Source organism: Paroedura picta, chromosome 10, assembly GCF_049243985.1.
Source record: "Paroedura picta isolate Pp20150507F chromosome 10, Ppicta_v3.0, whole genome shotgun sequence".
NCBI lineage: Eukaryota > Metazoa > Chordata > Lepidosauria > Squamata > Gekkonidae > Paroedura > Paroedura picta.
In genome coordinates this window covers 53773105-53793927 of record NC_135378.1, presented here as the reverse complement: position 1 = coordinate 53793927, position 20823 = coordinate 53773105, and the positions used below count along the sequence as shown (strand labels likewise).

Genomic DNA, 20823 nt, shown 5'->3' with positions numbered 1-20823 from the left:
AGACCTTCCCTGCAGCCGAAAAGCGGCGTGCCAGACTCCCCTTGCGAACTGAGCCAGCCCCCGAGGGAGGGACTCGCCTCCTCTGCCGCCGCCCCCCCCCCCCGGCCTGGGGCAGAACTTTTCTCTAAGGGTCAGGAGCCCAGGCTTGCTAGCTCGGCGGGGTGAAACACACCTTCTCCAGCGCTGTTGTGCCGGTCTCAGAGGTAAGATAGGAAAAGCACTCTTCGCAACAAATGTGGTTTAGTACTGCACATGGGTGGTTTTCTGCATTTGAATTCTCAGCCTGAGGCATCAAAAAAGCAAAGTGCTGTGTGATATCTACAGGAGATAGAGGAGTTCAGGCGCCTCAGCACTCTTTGCAGAAGTAATTCGATCAGTCAGCTTCTGAAAGAAAGATTAAGACCATGGTAATTAATTTCCTATTTATCTTGGGGAAGTGGTGGTGTATGTATAAGACATCCATTCGAATAAGCACAGAATTTATATGCATTTTTCTCCTTCACAGATGTACTTGGGAATAACTTACTGGAAATTACATGCATAGAATCAGAATGCATGCCAGGTGGACCCTTATCACAGATATTCATTCTGTCCTCAACCCTATGAAGAATAACTTCAAAGTCTGCTGAAGTCAATAAACTGAATTAATTTTCCATTTTGTGGAATTTTTAGATTACTGCATTTCTGTTTAATTTCCCAAAGATTTGGGGAGATTGCAAAGCACTCAAGGACCAAGCTGCCTACGAAGTACTTAAAATATAATTTATATGAAAACCACATATGCAGTCAACACTGTTTACTCCTGATTGTATCCCCCACTTTGCATTATTTCCTGCTGTAGGCATCATTTCACTCCTCCCAGCTTGTCACTTTTCTTTCACTCTCCTTATGTCATGCCGGACAGGTTGCTGCTTATTGTCCTCCAAAATTACTTCCAAAATATTAAAGATTCTACGTGAAAAATCATGAATTAGTCCCTTTCCAGTCTTAAAGTTGACAAGCTTGAGATATGTAAAATTAGATTTGATTCTTTATCTCCTCTATAATGTTTGGAACTTGTAGGATGCTCTGAAACCTTATTTCAGGTTCATGCCAGTGAGAGGAATAAAAATGGTTGTGAAGGAAGTTGCTTGAATCCCTTTTGATGAAGCTCTCTTTGACCTAGAAGACATTAATAACTTTTGGTCACCTGCCAACATTGAATCCCCTGTCTGGGAAAAATGTACGAATGGAGGAAATAGCTATCCAGACCCATTCCAGTTAAGTTTCCGACCTACTTTAGTACTTAAACAGGCCTGGTCACCCTGTTTGGTGAGAGACATGAGGGTATGACCGTGCTGGCATAAGAAGAACCCTGCTGGATCAGACTTAGTCCATGTAATCCAGCATCCTGTCTCATTCAGTGGCCAACTAGTTCCTCTGCATGGCCAGTAACAGGACATAGAGGCCAAAGACAATCCCTGATGTTGCCTCCTGGCTCTGGGATTCAGAGGATTAGTGTCTTTGAATGTGGAGGTTCCACTCAGTCACCATGGCTGATAGGCTGATAGACTTATCCTCCAATATAATCCCCTTTTCAAACTGTTTATTCCTGTGGCCATCACTACATCCTTTGGCAGTAATTTCCACATTTTAATCATTCTCTGTATAAAGTAGTATTTCCGCTTGTCTGTCCTGAACTCACTGCCCATCAGCTTCATTGGATGGCCCTGAGTTCTACTATTTTGTGAGGGGGAGAACAATTTATCTTTGTCAACTCCACCCTGTGCATAATTTTATAAGCATCTATTATGGTCCTCCCCATCTCTTTTCTAAACTGAAAAGTCCTGGCCTTTCCTCATAGGGAAGGAGTTCCAACTCCCTAATCATTTTTGTTGCACTCCTCACTCTGCAATGTCCTTCTGGAGACCGGAGCTATAGACGGTATTCCAAATGAGGCAGCACCATAGATCTATATGGGGTGTTATGAAATTGGCCATGTTGTTCTTTCCTAATAATCCATAACACGGAATTGTTCCCAGCTGCAGCACATTGGGGTGACACTCTTATTGAACTATCCACTATAACCCCAAGGTTTTTTCCCCTCTCAGTTTCAGCAGTTTCGGAACCTATTAACCTATACTTGGAAGCTGGAATTTTTTTGTCCCAGTATGCATCATTGTACACTTACCAATATTGAAGTTGATTTGCCACCCAATTTGTGGAGGTCTTCTTGGAGCTCTTTACAGTCAGCCTTGGTTTTCACCATCCTGACCATCTCTAATTCCAGGTCATTTATGAATAAATTAAATAATCCTGACTTTGTAGGACCCAACTGCTTATTTCCTTGCATTGTGAGAACTGTCCATTGATTCATACTCTTTTCTTTCTGTCATTTAACCATTCTTTAATCCATAAGAGAACCCATCCTCTTATCCCATGACTGCTAAATTTACTCAGGAGTCTTTGGTAAGATGCCTTGTCAAAAGCCTTTTGGAAGTACAGGATATAATGTCTGCTAAGTTACCATTGTCTATATTGTTCACTTTCTCAAAAGAACTCCAAAACTTCCCTCAGCAAGCTTTGCCTTCTATGCCTCAATAATTCTTTGGTTAAAGTTTCTAATAATCTGTCTAAGACAGACAGGCTGACTGGCCTGCAGTTTCCTGGTTCCCCTCTGGATACCTTTTAAAAAATTGGTGTAACATTTCCTACTATTCAGTCTTCTGGTACAACAGCTGAATTTAGTGATAGATTGCATGTGCAGGTTAGCAGATCAACTATCTCATCTTTGAGTTTTCCATCAGGACCTGGAGACTTACCAGTTTTTAATTTCCCCAGTAAGTATAGAACTTCATTTCTGGTCACTTCAGATCCTATTATTCTTCCAGCTCTCTTAGAAGCTGTTGATACTGTTATCCTTTGGCCTTGTTGGCAGAGATGGACTTCAGGTTCTGGCAGCTTTGCTATTACCTGGCATGAGAAGGTTTGGGCCAGCTGCTCAACCCTGTGGCACCTGTGCTGGGTAGTCCCAGGGAATTCTGTCTTGTCTCCTGCAGTATTTGAAACCTACATAAAGCATCTAGAATTTTGGAATGTAGTATGTGTAGATGCCACACATCCTTTTTTGACACACTTAGATAATGTTCTTTTGAAACCACATTGTAATAAGTCTGGATATTGATATTGCCTGATTTGACAGTGTTTTTCTAGAACACTCTGAGATATAACAGGAGGTACCAGAAACTGAACCTGGGACCTTCAGCAGGCAAAGTGTGTGCTCAGTTGTTACGCTGTGTCTGGGTGAGGTGGATGCCTTGAACATGTTTTTTGAAGTCAATAATGAGCTAGATGAGGACTAACAAGCTGAAGCACAACCCAGACAAGACTGAGGAATAATCCTAAACAGGCCTACTTGGAAGTCACCTTATTCAATGGAGCCTAATCCCAGGAAAACGTTCTTAAGATAAAACATAAAGATACACAACAAAGAACCAACCAGTTTTAACATGGGATTACACTCCTTTTTAAGGACCAGGAACAGAGGGTTATTCCCTCAAAAGAGATCTGTCTCTTCTGATGTAGTACATGTTTTCCCCGTTATTGAAAGAGGGAAGCATCTGTTTAGTAAGGGACACACAGAACCTTGGATCCATTGAGACACAAATTTAAATTAGTTGTCCATACACCCAGTCATTCTGTGCACTGCGTTGGGAAAATAAACCTTTTACACATCTGTATTTCTAAATTCTTTCCCAGAAGAAATACTAACATAGTGACTTGGAATGACAGACACAGGATGTTGCAGTTCATTAAGGAAGCAGAAACTTCTAAAATCTGCTGCATCAAAACTCCTTGAGGCAGATACCGTTATTTCAGACTAAATGTACGTAGAGTTACGTTTCATCTTTTTAGGTTGCTTATCTGTACTTTAGTCAGCAAAGATCTAATTAGGCAAATGGGTAGACAGTATAAAATTGATATCCTGTTCCATATCAATTTCATGTTCATGTTTTTGCACATAATGCCAAATATGATTAGTATACTTTTTAGAACATTTCTTCTTACGAACCCTGATATGTTTACCTTAAATGGATCCATTTAAATAATACATTTTCAGAAATGGTCATGCCTGGGGAGGGGGATGCATGGGATACAGATTTCTATCTTCTAAAACTGTAGTAGAATGCAAGTAGTTTGTTCTTTATGCTTTGATTTTTTGTGTTTTTTCTTGTTTTTGTAAAATAATAAAAATCTATTTTGAAAAAAACCCCTCCAGTTTCTGTAATGAGACAACACTGTACAAAGGTTTTGTGTGTGTTGTTGTTTTTGAGTTACTTTAACTATGTTTGTTTAATTTTTAATATACTCCTCGGATTTGGCTTCTAAGCAGATCTGAACTTTGTCCCATTCTTAAGATTCTACAGAGAAGGAATAAGGCCTGAGTTATACATGTAAGAGAATAAAGTAAGAAATTAGGTAATTGAACACTAAGGTGGTAGGATGGCCAGTTTCATATGAGATCGCAGATTGAGAATCACATTTTGATTGCTCCCCTCTTTTAAAACCCCACAGTAAATAGAAATCTAGCACATCAAGCTAAAAGAGGATCTCTTTGCAAGGAATGTTCTGTATGATGGACCTTGCCAAACTGGAAACCCCCCTGACAGTATCTTCTCATCCTCCTGCATGTGTAAGCTACGCATAAGTGTAAGCTTAAGAGGAAAGAAGCTAGATTTGGTTATCATGATGCTAAGAAGAGGTTAGAATTAAAAAATGGATGGCAAGAGTAGAGGATTGTGTGTGTGTGGGGGGGGGGGGAGAGAGAATCTCTTTTGTTTATCTATTTAGAACATTTTTCTTTTCAGACTCGATGTCCAAGCCCAGCTTGTTTTGGTTTGTAAATTTCTGGCAAACACTGCTTATACATAATCAAGATTTTCTTTAAGAGTTATGCAGCCTATACATTATAAGCATATGGCCAGCAGGAAGAAAGAGCAAATGGTTATTTCACCCCATTACAGATACATACTAAGGGGCAGAATCCTCTTCAAGAGATGAAAAGTGCAAAACCTGCTCTAATATGATGAAATTCATAATCTAAAATGTGCCAAACAAGACACTGCTGAACCCTGTGGGAACATTATGACCAGTTATGCACAAGCAGGGACGGGGGCTGGCACCCGCATGACAGTGGGGCTAATCCCCCTTATATATGATGTTGACACCGTCTGGGCCCCCTCCCGGCCCTGGACCGCATTAGGGCCTCTGATGGCCTGCAGCAAGGGAATGTAGATTCTTCTGTGTCTCTTGCCACAGTGGCCATCAGAAGCCTGGCTGGGCCAGGCACCTGCATATGGGAACAGCTGGGCCTTTGAGGCCAGGCTCCTCCCCTCCACCTCTCCCATCATTGTACAATGGAACCCCCATGCTCCCTGCTGTCGTCATTGCCGTAAGGCGCAGCGGAACCCACCCACTTCAGAGTTGTGTGCATGCACGCACAGTTCCAGGGCAGACTGTGTGCTGCCGCCGTGCATAATCAGCCTTTTATATTACAAGCATGATTTAAATTTAAACTGTCTGACGTATCCTGACTAACTTTTATCCTGCTTATCTGCTTTATGCCAATAAAGGTATTGTATTGTAAGTCATGCCTGACTTCTGGTGACCCCAGCAACGGGCAGATGAGAAGCAGAGGTGGTTGGCCATTACCTTTCTCTGCAGAGCCTTCCTTGGTGGTCTCCCATCCAATATCGATCCTCCCAAGATTTGATGAGAACAGGTATACTAATCTTCCTTCCCCAAAAGCATATTTATATTTATCCAAAGATGTATATATCACCATTCCTAAATTCAAAGTTTGGGGGCACATGAAAATAGTAAGAAAATGTTTAAATAACATACACAATGCTACCATAATAAAAGACAAAACATCAGCCACAGAAATGTTTCTTAAAATTCCCTACAGAATTTAGTGTTTTTATGATTAACCACAAGTAGGAGACTTCTTATTCTTTCAAAAGGATAAAGGCAAATATGTTTTTCCTTCTCTGGAAGATTATACCAAAGAGCCAGAAACCACCATTGGGAAAGACCAAGCACTTCTTGCCACCAGTCTTGTATCTGATCAGATCTTAATCAACATATGGACTTGTAAAGAAAGAGGCAGCTCTTATGGTACGCATATCCCAGATATTGAAAGTTAAAAAGCACTTGGAAACAAACTGGCAAATTATGTGACTGGTATTGAATAGGAATGTTCAGCCTGGAAAAAAGGAGGTTGAGAGGGGACATGATAGCCCTCTTGCGGCCCGGGGACGTTTTTTACTGCGGGGGGGGGGGGCGGGGAGAGGGAACCGCGGCCGGGCGCCCTGGCCTTTGCGGCCCAGCACCGGGCTGCGGACCGCAGGTTGGGGACCACTGGGCTAGATATCAGGAAAAAATTTTCACAGTCAGAGTAGTTCAGCAGTGGAATAGGCTGCCTAAGGAGGTGGTGAGCTCCCCCTCACTGGCAGTCTTCAAGCAAAGGTTGGATACACACTTTTCTTTGATGCTTTAGGATGCTTAGGGCTGATCCTGCGTTGAGCAGGGGGTTGGACTAGATAGCCTGTATGGCCCCTTGCAACTCTATGATTCTATGATTCTAGGCTGCATACATATCTATGGGTACATGGTCATGCTCATTTACAGGTAAAAAAATCTGGTTGCTTTACGCAGTTGGGATAGTGAAATAATGATGATGAAGATATTTTTAGCAGCTTGATGATCATGCTAACCATAGGAATATAACTAGCATGTCTGAACCAAAGTGCTAAGGAATGCCCTGAATTTCTTTCGATTGTAATAGTTTTTATTGTATGTTTTTAATCGTTAAATTATACAGCCTCTTTTAGCATTTATAAGTCACCTTAATAGCTATTCAAAGATGGGGGCAATGATATTAAATTAAAAATAGTTTATTAGATAATAATTTGCTTGGACCACAGTAACATGATTTTACAGCTTTATCGGCCCATCTGATTTTGCAATGTGTGAAAAATATTCTTTGCATTGCCTTCTAAACCTGCAAAAAATTGGAAGTTATTGGCTGTGTTCTCCACTTAGCATGATGCTGAGTTCTATCCCGTTAGTCAATATCCCTTTGGCTGTGAAAACAGTGCTGTACATATATTAACCTTTAGGTGGTAAGTTAAGTAGAGTAGCCTATTGTGGGGTCTCTGATGTATTTGAGGGTTGGCATTTCAGAGCCAATTACTATGGTCATTACCAACTACAGCCCATCAGAACAGAAAGGTCTTTCACAAAACCCGGTTTATAGCAATGCATGATTCTGTCACACTATGATTCAGAGTCACATAAAATGGACAGATGGAAAGGATTGAGAATGTACAGTGTTATTTACTGCACAAGCAGATACCTGATTCTGCATTTAACTCTGACAAATTATTGGGAAGATCCTTCAGAACTTAAAGCTTTTTTGTATAATTTAACAATGAAAAATCTTATAGAAAATCCTGAACAGGTGTCTATTGCATAAGTATATTCCACAGGACTTGTAACCATTACACTGTCTTTGAATGTGCTGATAGTAAATGCACAGCTCTTGACACATTTTAAAATATGTACAATTTTAAATTTTAAGCACTAAACACAAGATAACACGAGCACAAATGGTCAAGCTCTCAGGCAACTGGATAAGCTCTCAAGCATACAGTTGTCAAAAGTGGCAGTAGAAATGTAATAACCCCTATTTCACAGTGTTTGTACATTTTAGTTCACCCTTTGGTAATGAAATCTTCTGGTTTCTGGCCCATATCTTGCTTTTCTCACAATGTTTCTGAAAATGTCCACACATATATCACGCCTGAAAAGTGCCAGGTTGAAAATCCCATCTCTAGTTAAAATGTGTTGTAGGAGAGCCAGAGGGCTGAGTAGGAGACCCGGTGTTGTTACTATGAATCCAGGCAGCCGCCCAAGCTGTTCCTCACATCTAAGGGTGCTTTGAACTTGTACTTCTCAAACTGAAGCCCCTCTCCCTGTAAGGTCAGGTATCAAAACTCTTTTGAAGCTGCAGCAAGTTGTGATATGATATGGAAGTCTGCTGTTTGTTTAAACAAGCAGAGGAAAAAAACCTTCACATCCAAGCCTTTATCTCTAATAGCTCTTTGGATCCTGGCTGTAGAGCAGGACTGGCTTGTGGGGTCTTACAAAACAAAGCAGGTTTTTTGCATTCTCTTAACATGCCCTGATTAACGGGTTTGCCAGCAACCATCATTTATGGCGTGGATGCTGATAATCTAGCTTTTCCAGGTTCCACTTGAAGAAGACACATGGGTAACCCTCACAAAGGGCTTGTTGTTGTTAGGTACAAAGTCGTGTCCGACCCATCACGTTTCTGACCCAAGGACAATGATCCTCCAGGCCTTCCTGTCCTCTACCATTCACCGGAGTCCATTTAAGTTTGCACCGACTGCTTCAGGGACTCCATCCAGCCACCTCATTCTCTGTCGTCCCCTTCTTCTTTTGCCCTCAGTCGCTCCCAGCATTAGACAAGGGGCTATAAGTATGCAAAACTTTATCAAACATTGTGTGATTTGTTCACAACCTGGCTGTTGAAACTCAAGTCTCACCATGTGATAACCCAACCACTATAGTAGTTCTCTGCTTAAGGCAAGATGCTTTGGTAACTCTGAGTCATTTATCACAGAGTGGTGGTCTAGAAATTCATCAAATAAATTTTAACAAGTATCAGTGTATTTTGCTGCAGCAATAAAACAATATAGCATGTTACAATTAAGAGCTGTCTGCCTCTAATTGGGGCATGGAGTTCTCCTGGAATTACTGCTGATCTCTAGACTACAGAGATCTGTTCTCCAGGAGGAAATGGCACCTTTGGGAGACAGACTACGGCATCACAACCTCACTGAACTCCTTCCTGCATCCGTCCCCAAAATCAGCCATCCCTAAGCACTGCTCCCATATCTTCAGGAATTCCTCAAACTGGAGTTAGCAACCCTAGTTACAATGCACATAGATGCTTTGAGTTATGCAATCAGTGTGTTTATATTATGCAGTTCTCTTGGTATTTAATTCTTTTTTCTTTTTTTCTTTTGCTGGCATGCTTCCAATTAATTCCAAAGTGTTGCTCTGACATGCTAGCTCGATTTTTCAGAGTCGCTGTTAGCTGGATAATTGTTAGTCTATGGGTTAAATTATCTCTAGATCTTCTTTAAACATAAAGAACATTCTTTCTAGTCACTTTCTCGAGCTGCTGCAAGTTTTTTGGACATATTAGCTAGTTACTGCACCCTGTACTCAATGGCACTATTTAGTCAGATACAAACAAAAAGGAGAAGTTCATTTATGTGTTTAATAGCAAACCAGGACAAAGTTAAAATCTTTGAAGTTCCAGTACTTTCAATAGGAGAGATTTTAAAAAGCATTTCTGGAGAATACATACTGGTGATTGTATTTTTAGCCAGTTCTTTTTGCAAGGAGCTCAGGGTGGCATATGTGACTTCTTCTCTATTCTAACCTCGATAAAAAAGTCTGTCAGTTGGCTGAATGAGAACAAATGGCCCAAAGTCATTTAGTGAGCTCTAGGCAAAGGGTGAGTCTGAACTTGGGTTTCTCCAGTCATGGTCTAGAATTGTAGCCAGTATATCACCCCACTGGTTCTTCAATTATGTATCATAAATAACATAGTCTGACAGGGTGTGCTGATGTGTAATCAGTGAGATTAATTATGAAGTACACATTGTTAGGAGTAAGCTTTGGTGTCCTAACTGCCATTCGGTACTTCAGCTCTTGTACGAGGCAGGGATGCATACATTATATACTGTATCCACAGGGGGAGGATTAATGTGTTCCCCTCATAATAAACTGGATGAAAAAAAGGGCCTCAACTGTATTTGACAATGAACTTTCACATAGTTTCACACTGGAGGACAAGGGCTTGAAATAACCAGGCTGTCTTTCTGGTAGAACTTGGTAAGAGGTTCCAAGTTGACCCAATAAGTGTCCCCTCTGCCCTTAGAAGACATTAATATATTAGGAGGGGTGTTGATCAAATATTTATTTATGGAGAGCAGAGCATTAGATTTCATGAAAAAACACATACATACACAACCTAATCCATTTAAAATTGGGCCTGCTGAGAGTCCTGCATCTCCTTATGAAGACTATTCTGCCACTTCTTTCCCCAAGTTTGATGAGTTAAAGGATAGTGAAGAAAAAGTCCCAGCCCTATTCTCTTTGGTTAGTGATGAGCTGTCACATGGCCTAAAAAATGATGTTACCTGTACTATTTTGTTGTTTCATGTAAACTGCCCTGAGCCTTCGGGGAGGGCAGTATATAAATACAATATCAATCAATCAATCAATCACAGATACTGCTTCCTCTCTTCCCCTGTCCTTAGTAGTGACCCAAACTGCCTTCCTTTCAGTTGTTCATCTTTCCAACCAAGCATGCTTTAGTTGCTATAACAACTTAGGCATTGCTACTCCATCCTTCTATTTTGAACCAAACTTAATCAGTTTAATTTTTTTTCAGGGTAGGGTATGCCCTTTGATGCCCTGCCATAAACCTCCTTCTGAGCCCAGCAGGTTGTTAATTACCTGGCCAGTGGTAATTAGCCCACCCTGATACAAAGCTTCAGAAAAGACTATCCACTGCAGAGAAAAGAGGTGGAGATGAGCCAGCTTGGCAGTAACAGACACTCCAATCCTAACAGCAGCAGCCAAGCCCAGTCAGAAGTAGCGAGGCTGGCTAGTTTGAAGTAAGAGAATGGGACAGGGGGAAGGGCCTAGCTCAGTAGATAAGTTCGTCCATTTCTCCAGAGGTTGTTTGGACAGCATGAAAAAGGATGAACATCAAACCTTGATCTCTTGAAGGTGGCTGCTGCTACTCGTTTTATGTTAACCATCTTGAACATTACTGAAGGGCAGTATGCAAATAAACTAGCAGAAAAGCCCGTTGTATAAAGAATACAATGGACTCTATCATCCACCCCCTCCCAGCAGCCCCATTGAGGGCTAGGATGGGGTGGGGGCAAGCTCTATCAAGTACTACCCGCCTCCCCCCGACAACCACCCGGTCAGCCCCACCAAGGCCCCGCCAGGCTGCAATGAGACTGGTCTGGGTGGGGACAAGCTCAGGGGAGCACTCCCTACCTCCACTCACCCAGACAGCCCTGCCATGGTTTTGCCAGGCCGTGACAAGGCTGGTCGGGGTGTGGGTGAGCTTGGATTGGAATGCTCTGCCTCCCGATCTTCCCACCCGGGCAGCCCCACTGAGGCCTCACCAGGCTGCGGCAAGGCTGGTTGGGGCAGGGGTGAGCTCAGCCAGGCACTTCTTGCCTCTCTCCCCATCCACCCTCCCAGGCATCCTCGCTGAGACCAGGTGAGGCTGCAGCAGGGCTGCTCAGGCTGCGGTTGCCTTACCTGACTGCTATCTCTTCGTGCAGCTGGAAGGTGGAGGGGGAGGCAGTTGGGGATGGCATGTCCCCTACTTCATTGGTCCTCTGAAGGGTGAGTGCTGTCTCCGTCCACCAATCAGCAAGGTGGAGGCAGTTAGGAGCAGGCCATACCCTGCCTGATTGTTGCTCCAGAGTGAGTGACTCCCCAGGGGCCCAGTCAGGTAGGTGATGAGTCCCCACGCCTCCCACCACCCCTCTCTGGCTTTATTTATGATACAGATAAATAAATAAAGGGATAAATGAATGCGTTGATGGATGGGAGACTCTCAGACCCGCCCAAATGCTTAGAGGAGCCAGTAGCAGACTGGAAGGCAGATCCAGGTTAAGACAAGGGGGTAGGACAAAACTCACATATTCTGTTGTGATATCGAACTAATATTGATAGTTGGAAGATGCAGTTAACCTACTGTTTGAGTTGGTGGACATTAAGTGAAGGGCATCTTTCCACAACTTTCTATTTACAAATAGGAGACAGGTTTCAATAATCTGTTAATAGGTATCCCCAATGGGGGTGGGTCCAAAGAGCTGGTTTCTGTCTGCCTAACATGGACCTGGGTATAATTCCTGCAACATTCATTCTATTCATCTAAGAAGTAATCTTATTCTTCATAGGATGGGGCTGTGTAAAGATAGGTTGCAACTTAATAATAAAACCTGTTTGACTTAAATGGTAAGAAATATTCTAAAATAAAAATCATCACCTGTTATGAAGATAGCCTTCATATTTCTGCACTTGCAAGTTAATCTTGCACACACCCTACAGTGTATGCATGATTTTCTTCAAACAGGAATTCTAACATTATTTGCAAAACTTATAAGGCTTAGTGTAGGATATCAACCCCACATTTATCCAGCAATTTGTCTTCAATTTTATTTTTAAAGTGAACACATTGGGACTTTCCTACCAATAGTTATGCACATGTACATGCAGGATCAACATATATTCCCTCCCAGGAGAAGAAGTTGCTGTTGCTCAGTTCACCATCACAAAATAACTTTGATGAACTTGTTTAAACCAGAATAGTTAAAAATAAATACACATTGCACAACAGAACACTAGTAAAATTTAAGGTAGTTTAAAGCTGAACACATACTATTTTCTTCCTACATACTAAAGGGGCATTTTATATATTATCCAATGGCCAGTCTTTCTGGAGTGTGTACACTCAACGGGATGCTGAGGCCAATCTCACCTTTCTGACAAGTGTACCTGTAAAAGACATATTTCCAAACTCCTGCTGGTTTCATTCATCCTTGGACAATTTCAGATGTCAACTTAAAAAAAAGCAAAACCTTAAGGGTGCCCCTTAAAAAACCCCTCCGTGTAGATAAATTCTAAAATCTAAAAGGTCACCATTACCCTGTGAACTATTAAGAACTTGTAATATGTCAGTTACCTACAAAGGACGTCAAAATCATGGGCTGCTTTCCAAGAGGGGAGTCTCCCTTCCTCTAGGCATAGCCTGCATTCTTTGTTCCCAGATGTACAACCCTGTATTTAGCTATACGAAAACACACGTTTTGATTGTAAGCTTTTAACCGAACAATCCCGGGATTCCTCACAAAGCAGCGGTTTGGAGTGCGTAGGAGAGAGAAGACTCCCTTCAGAAATGTTTTGGCCACACGAAATTCCACATTCCAACACAGGGGAATACCACTAGTCCTGCAATATCCAAGTACTTTCATATCTTTGATCAGCGGAGCATTGACTTTCTGATCCCTCCTTTTAAAATCCGTTTCATACAAGCTTCACTCACATAATTGCCTTACAATTTATTAAAACAGGGAGCAGCACAGACAGCTGTTGGAGGAGGCATGTAGCCCATACTAAGTTGAATGATTTCCTTCTTGACTGATTATTTTTAACAGCTGCCAAATTTAATTGACTATTAATATGATGGGAAGGTAAAATGGCAAAGAAATACTTTGCCCGTATAAGTTAATAAAAACTATAAATAGTTTGTCGTTACATGATTATATAACAATGAATGGTGTATATTCATACATAGGGATCTTTCTTGCCTGCTTGCTTGCTAGCTATCATCTAACTAATTCCAAACTAGATCTGCACAATGGAGCTAGGGCCAGATAGGGAGAAGTTCTCTACAAACATGAAGAAAATCCCAGGTTTGCTGAAAAATACTTTGGGGGATTAAAACTTCCCCAAACCATTGAACTCTCATTCACTATTTGGGGCTTGGTGGTTTGGGGGAGGGGAAGGAGCAGGGGGAAGTCTCAAGCCTTTTTGTTTGTTGACTTTAGGTTTATTCTTAGGGTTTAGTTCCTTCTGGTTTTGTGGTTTGCAGTTATTTGTGTGGAGTTTTGCTGTTGTTTGGACCTGGTGGTAGGTAAGGAGGCCAAGGGACCCTTTGTCTGCTTAATTCTTGACTTTGGTTCTTTGGCTGCAGTGGTGCAATGAAGACACCAGCCAGAGATGCCCTCAGATGCTGGCACTGGGCAGGAATCTGCTTCTCTGGCAGCCCCTCCTCTGGACTTCTCTTCAGGCGCACAACATATATCTGTTGCTTATTGCTCACTGGTGACAAACCAGCAGTTGTGGATGTGGGGGGTGGAGAAATTAGTATTAGGCAGGGTAAGAGCCTACATATTGGCAACTATTGCCGAGTGGGCTGACAAACTCATTCACTGGAGAGATAAGCTCTCCCAGTGAGTTAAGCACAGGCAGGCCAAGAGTAGCATGCTGGTGCAAGCCGAGGAAGTGTGTGTGTGAAAGCAACTCCACAGCTGTTCACTCCCACCTCCCCTGATAGGCAGCATCCCCCCACAGCTACAACACGATCACCTATGAGATGGCACTCATTGTGAAGATACTTGGCCCCTCTGGGAATGGTAGGCACATGAGACAGGGCTGCAACGGTGAGGGAGGGAGTAGCTTGTGGAGCACTGAGTCACAGGCCGCCAGTCTGGTGACCTACTGGGCCATGAAAGAGGCAGTCTTGCTTGGCCTCTCTGTGCTGGCCCAGAGGCTCCTCTCATGCTCTCTGACAAGTGTGCAGAAAGACCAGGTTTTTCTCCATGTGAGCGACATTGCCAGCTCTGATCACTCACACCTGCTCCGTGGACACTTGAGCAGTTAGTCTTCCTGAAGAACTTGCCACTGTTTGGCTACCCAGCCTGGGACTTTAAAATGAACACCTACTTGTGCCTGCCTCCTCACTCACTGTGCTAGGAATTTGAGATGAACTACTCTTCTCAAATCAAAATTCAAAGAGGACTAGAAAGAAGTAACTGGGACATTAAGCTGTGGAATTCTGCCGGGATTCTTTGATGTGACACTGGTTAGCTTTGTTGGGTTTTGTTGGGTTTGCACAGCTGCCACATTGGCACTGGGTTACACTGCTGGTCACTATTGTGCTCATTCTGCTGTCACTGCAACCCCTCCTCCCTCACTTGGATTGTGATTCTGTACTTGATACCAGTCCTGTTGAACAATGCCACCCCCTCCGTTTCTACTTCAGAGATGCTCAGATTTTACCTCAGTCCTGTTGGGCTTTGGCACTGCCACAATGGCACAGTTTTTTCTGGGGACATTGTGCTGGTCCTGTGGCTCATAGTTTCCCTGCCCAGTCCCCTGGCAGTAGCCATCCCCCATACATTATCTGCTATTTCAGGTTTGGGTTTCTTAATCAGCAAGAAATATATCAATATATCTCTATAACATTAGAACAATCTAGGTTTTAGGTGCTCTTTTATTTTTTAAAAGATAAATATTGTCTTTCATTGCAAGGATGTAACTTTACCTTCATAGCTTCACCATTTATATCTATTTATTCATTTACAAGATTTGTATCCTTCCTTTCTGCCCTTAGAAGGGCTGTCAAAGTGGCTCCAAGGCTTCCAGTGAAAGAGGACAGAGATTTTTTTTTAAGGAGGGGAACTAAGAATCAGATACATTTAACTGTTATGATGATATTCAGTTGCAGATTTTTAAGAAAGCCTCTGATGGTAGGGGAGGGGGGAGAAAACATCTGCTGAAGGGGAAATGGGAGTGATCAGGAAACCCCAAACTTGCCCCCCCCACAAGGCAATCATCCAAGATTTGCTGTGATTTTCAACTTAAAGCAGATTAGGGAAAGATCAGGAAAATGCTAGGAAATCCCAGGAGGATCACAAATATTCCGGAGTGCTGTGGGGAAGTAGGGGAGAAAAAACCTGGGTTCCCAGGAGTTGCAATCCTGGAGCAAATAGGAGGTGTAAAAGAGCCCTAGTAGTGCCTGCCAACCTCTGCAGCTACATTCCACGCAGGAAGTCGCAGAACCTGCAGTTGCTTCTGACTGATGTGGGACCTCTTTGGAACATGGAAAGACTTTGTGGAAGAAATGAAAGAGAGATGTGAAGGCATCGCACAAAAAACTGATTTCGTGAGTAAGGTATTGGTGAGTAAGTATTGTACAGGTACAATACAATCCTAAGCAGCGTTATGCCCTTCTGCATCTGTTGACTTTGTGGACGTAAAGGGTTTCACTCTGTTTAGGATTGCACTGTCATATTGTCACTTGCAGCTGTTGGCAGTCTTAAGGGATGCCGTCATCATTCATTCAGTTGCCGTTTCTCGCTGTTACAATACAGGGCGATCCAATAAGGGATTTAGGAAGACAAAAGCCAAGCTAGCCCTTTTCAAGTAGTGTTCTGGCGGCTGTTACCAGTAACCTCTTCTTTTTATTTTTATCAGGCTTTACACACACGCATGTTGGCCTTTAACAGCATACTGCGGATTCTTGGCAAGCGATGTATTACATTATTTCAGCGACACGTTTGGTAAAGACCTATGAAACCGGATGCTGCCCTTACTGTATCTGCCACTTGCTCAGGCACAGATACTTGAGAATCGAGCTCATTCCAACTGTAAGTTAAATATAGAGAGGATTCAGTTGGCTCCAGGTCAGGCTTGCCTGTGATTTGCTCCAGAAGTCTCCTGCCACATGCCCCTTCTCTAATTTTAGGAGTTCAGATAGTTTGGCTCTCCCCAGTTTTGCTCTTACTGCTGTTCTACAGTCAAAAAGACAGTTTGGCTCTCCCCAATTTTGTTCTATAGTCAGAAAGACAGTATGTCTGGGAAAGGCAGTGAAAGGAAAGAATCCCTGGCATTTGTCACTGAGTTTTACAGCTTTTAGTTTGCACATGTTCAAAATCTGGTTCAGTTTGCTTTTGAGAACCATATCATTATCTATCTAGCCGAAGGTGGTTCCACTAATGTAGGTCAAGTCCACGGGGAAAGGGAACATAGAACTAAGTTATGCGTTTCTGCAAACCCAGGGCAAACCTCAAGCAAACAGGAAAATATGAAAAGTAAAAAAATAAAGTTATAGGACTGTTAAAAAAAATTCCAAACAGTAACAATGGCAACTGCGCATGTGCAGCCACTGCAGAGGGCAGGACTGACACTGAAAGGAGACGAGTTGGGCAAAACAAGTGGGGAAGGAGAGACTACAAGGGTGGGGGAAAGAGGAAGGAAGAATTACTTGGACAAGTGACCGAGGGAAACAAAGGGTTTTGCCTGGACTTTTACTTTATTAATTGAAATACTTTTGTGTTATGAGGCTGACATCACAAAAATCTTATTGGAAAAAAAATAGAGACACCTGATTTTCCGCCACATTAAAAAATTAATCTTATGTAAATTTTCTTAAACCCATTGAATTCACAGACACTTGAATCTGAGGAAATGTGTGTGCAGAAGATTCCAGGAATGTTAATAGGTTTCCTGTATGTCAACCAATTGCCTGGAACTCATTTTTGAGGACTACATGTAAGTAGATAGGTGGGATTTGCTCATGGTTTGCATGCATATACAGGAGTCAATAGTCATATCTGAGAACTTTCATTCCACATGTGCTGGATGCAGTGTGGGTTCTTGCATGCAGAGGAGGGACCCAAGAGCTCAGGGCTCCCATCAGCCCTGAAAAACGGATGCAGGGAAACAGAGCACCAAAAGTCAGGGATGTCTGCAGAACAGCAGTCCAACCTAAAGCAATTAAGTTAGGACCTGCAGATGTACACCAAAGGCATTGCTTCTTGTCCTGTTTGTTGTAGGAACTGCCTGTCCTTTGAGGATTAAAGGCTTGCAGTCTTGTACAGAGATCTATTGTGTTTTATGTACTTGCTAAGGCATAAAGCTCGTTTCTTTGGCTCAACACATGAGCACAGTAGTATAACATTTCTTTTTTTTTTAATGGTTCTGACTGGAGCTTCGATTTTGTTTACTATTTTATATACAAGGCAACAACAGGGAGGAAAAGTTAAACAACACTATTAGCAAAGCTAGTGCATCCCACTCGCCTTGTCTCACTTGAAAATGTTATCTGTGTAGGAAAAACATAATAAAGAAAATGGAGCAACACAAGCACCGAAGAGAAGAGTTGTTTTTTAATAGGCTTTATTCCATACAACATGGACACAAAATGTTCTCTAAGACTGGAATCAATTTCAGTGATGAAAAGATTATTGTCTTTATATGCAGATTTCTGTTATGAACCCTATTAATAATTGTCTATTCAGCTGTTGCTGTTTCTGTGTATTTCAAATGTGTAATTTAGAAGAGATTAAATGGAGGACTCTTTGATGTGTCCGCAGCAGAACTTGACAGTAGAATGTGAGATTAGAGAAGGATACCACAGCAGTTATATACCTTGGTTGCCAAAGCTATGTACAGGTTTCAAGATAACATCTGCACAATAAACCAAAACTATCAACAAAGTCATGAAGAAGACAACAGTAGGGATGAAAGGCATAATTAAAATAAATTGCAAAACTCCACCCTAAAAAAAAAATCTCTTTCAGAACAATTCTAATTAGCTAGGAATATCTAGCAACTATTAAAAGGGGAAAACAAGCAAATCTAAACAGCATTAGATGTTCGTTTTAACTTCTGTCTTCATTCCAATTAGGATCTGGATTCCTAGGCATTGTAAAATGAAAAGAACGTGACATGACTGGTGATATCACCCAACCACTTGCGGATGGACAATGTTGCCCGGCTTCTCACATGTTTAATTCATTGACAGTTACACATTCTTCAAGAACAAAATCCCAAGAGTAAGGCAAATGTGCTGAGCCACATCAGAAATACTGAGTAATTCAACATGAGGAACACATTACAAACAGCTCATTTCTGTAGGTCAAGATAGCCAGGTGGTCTGCCCCCTTAATAAAGGCTTGATATGGTATGAAAAGCTTCAATTGCCTATTTCCATACATTAAGCCTCTGTTTTCTCCATGTCACTTGGTATCCCTTGGTCAAGGGCACATAATTAACATGGTTTCCATAGCAGTTTCCAAAGCTGAATTGGTGCCCATAAACATCTTGAACTGCATGAAACCCAAGACTGGGTTTATTAGTAGGATGGAAGGGTAGGGTTTAAACATCTCTTGCTGTGCCCCCTGTTCTTGTAAGCTTAGTATAACTGGGTTTGGATAATCCAAGTATATAAAATATACATTGGAGTCAGGAATGGGTTGGGTGAGGGTGAACAAGCTGAAACTTCACCCTCACAAGGTAGAGGGTCTCTGGGTTAGTAAAAAAAAGCGACCAGGGACTACACACACTTTTTGCAGAGCAATTAGCTAGTGGTCTCCTTAGAAAACCAGGTGGCTACTATAGCTATTTGCCCACCTCCAGTTTGTGCTTTAACTATATCTGTTCCTGGGTCAGTTAGACCTAGCTACAGTGATCCATTCCTTAGTTACATTTAGACTGGACTATTGCAATATGCTCTATTGGAGCTATCCTTGAGGATCGTTTGGAAGCTTCAGTTTCTGCAGAATACTGTGGAAGACTGTTGGTTGGAGCCAGGTACCTCACTGTCTGTTCCACCAATTAAATAAAGAGAAACTGTAAAATAAATTTGTAAATGTATTTAGGGTTACTTATCTGACTGATGGAATAGAACAGAACATAGTATAGGTTTTCTAAAGTATCACTAAATGTAGGGATAAGAGAAATTTGCTTGAAGATATAGTGATGTTACCTAGCCCTGGCAAGATTGGCTAAAATTTCAGAGGTATCCATTGGAAATATGAAGAGGAGGAGGGCTTCTTTTTAAATCTATGGTGGATTTGCCCTGTGGTTGCAAAATATTTGGAAAGTGTGCATAAAGAAAATCTAGTACGTACGATGAATACAGCGAAGTGTTTTATGTATAAGTGTTAAAGATTAGTCTAGAAATGTGTATTCCTTTTTACTAATTTTATTGTTTTTTTTCTTTCCTGAATTGAAATAAAAATTATTACTAAAATTTTTTTAACGCATGTCCTTCTGAGCTCAACCATTTCACTGTTGCTGTGTTTTCCCCACTACATTGCAGTTATGTTTAAGTACCTTCCAATTCCTGTACCACAATATTTCCTTAAATAAACTCTTAGCCTTGTTTTGGAAAATATCTGGCCATTCCATCGTCAATGATAGTGTTTTAGATGCACTTTGATTTTGCTGACACAGGTAAAAACAATTTAAACCACACGTTCTACTACCTCTAATTGACAAATTTGTTGGTTTTCCAGAGCTAATGAGACTATGGAAGTGGGAAGAGGTTTTACCCTAATACTGAGTTTAATTCCAACAAATCGGTTGAGGTTCTATGTGAATCAAACTGGTTCAGGGATATTTCCCCACCTCCTCTGCTCATTGGTATGTTGTCCCAGGTGTAATCCCTAGCATCTCCAGTCAAATGAGCATGGGTTAGGAAAGATCTCCTCTGCCAAAACCATGGGCAGCTGATGCTGATCACAGAGAAGACAGACCAACTTCATGTATCCTATGATGGTGTGGTGAGAGAGGCTTGGCAGGGTGGATAGTGAGCTTTGTGAAAAGTGAGCTAAAGCTAGTTGATCAAGTCTGCCATTTGTACATACCAAAATTATGCTACCTGGTAACCCTGTTTCTCTGTTGTGGATCTTTGACTGATTAAAGGCCTTCCGTCATTTATTAGCCTGACACCAATTTTGAGAATTCTGACATTCCTTTTAACTCAGGCTCTTTCTTTCTTTCTTTCTTTCTTTCTTTCTTTCTTTCTTTCTTTCTTTCTTTCTTTCTTTCTTTCTTTCTTTCTTTTTGGGGGGGCTCTGCTATGTTTGTTTTATGGCCTGCACGATTTTACTTATGCTGCTTTATACAAGGTGTGTGGGGGGGTCTTTTAAAGCTGCTGTTTGAAAGTGATTCTACTTAATGTTTTATATGATTTTAACTTAATTGGATGACACTTTTGTCTCCAAGACGATTCAGGAACTGGTAGATTGTATGTCACAGGCATAAACATAAAAAATACATAAATAAATGTCACATGACCATTTTCATGCACAGTGCACATCATTGTAACATCAGTATGTTGTCCAGCAACGATTTTGTAGG

The 20823-nt window shown here is 41.7% G+C and overlaps 1 long non-coding RNA gene across 4 annotated transcripts; it reads left to right on the top strand.

Moving 5' to 3' along the window:
• Positions 1-13: 13 nt before the first annotated feature.
• LOC143819082 (uncharacterized) lies at positions 14-19833 on the top strand. 4 transcript variants are annotated; one of them, XR_013224773.1, is made up of 4 exons: positions 14-203; positions 5613-5761; positions 16150-17226; positions 17788-19833. It is a non-coding gene; the product is annotated as an uncharacterized LOC143819082 (long non-coding RNA). The 4 variants fall into 4 exon arrangements; XR_013224775.1 differs by having other exon boundaries at positions 5613-6156; positions 17125-17226; XR_013224774.1 differs by having other exon boundaries at positions 17125-17226; positions 17788-19831.
• Positions 19834-20823: the final 990 nt, after the last annotated feature.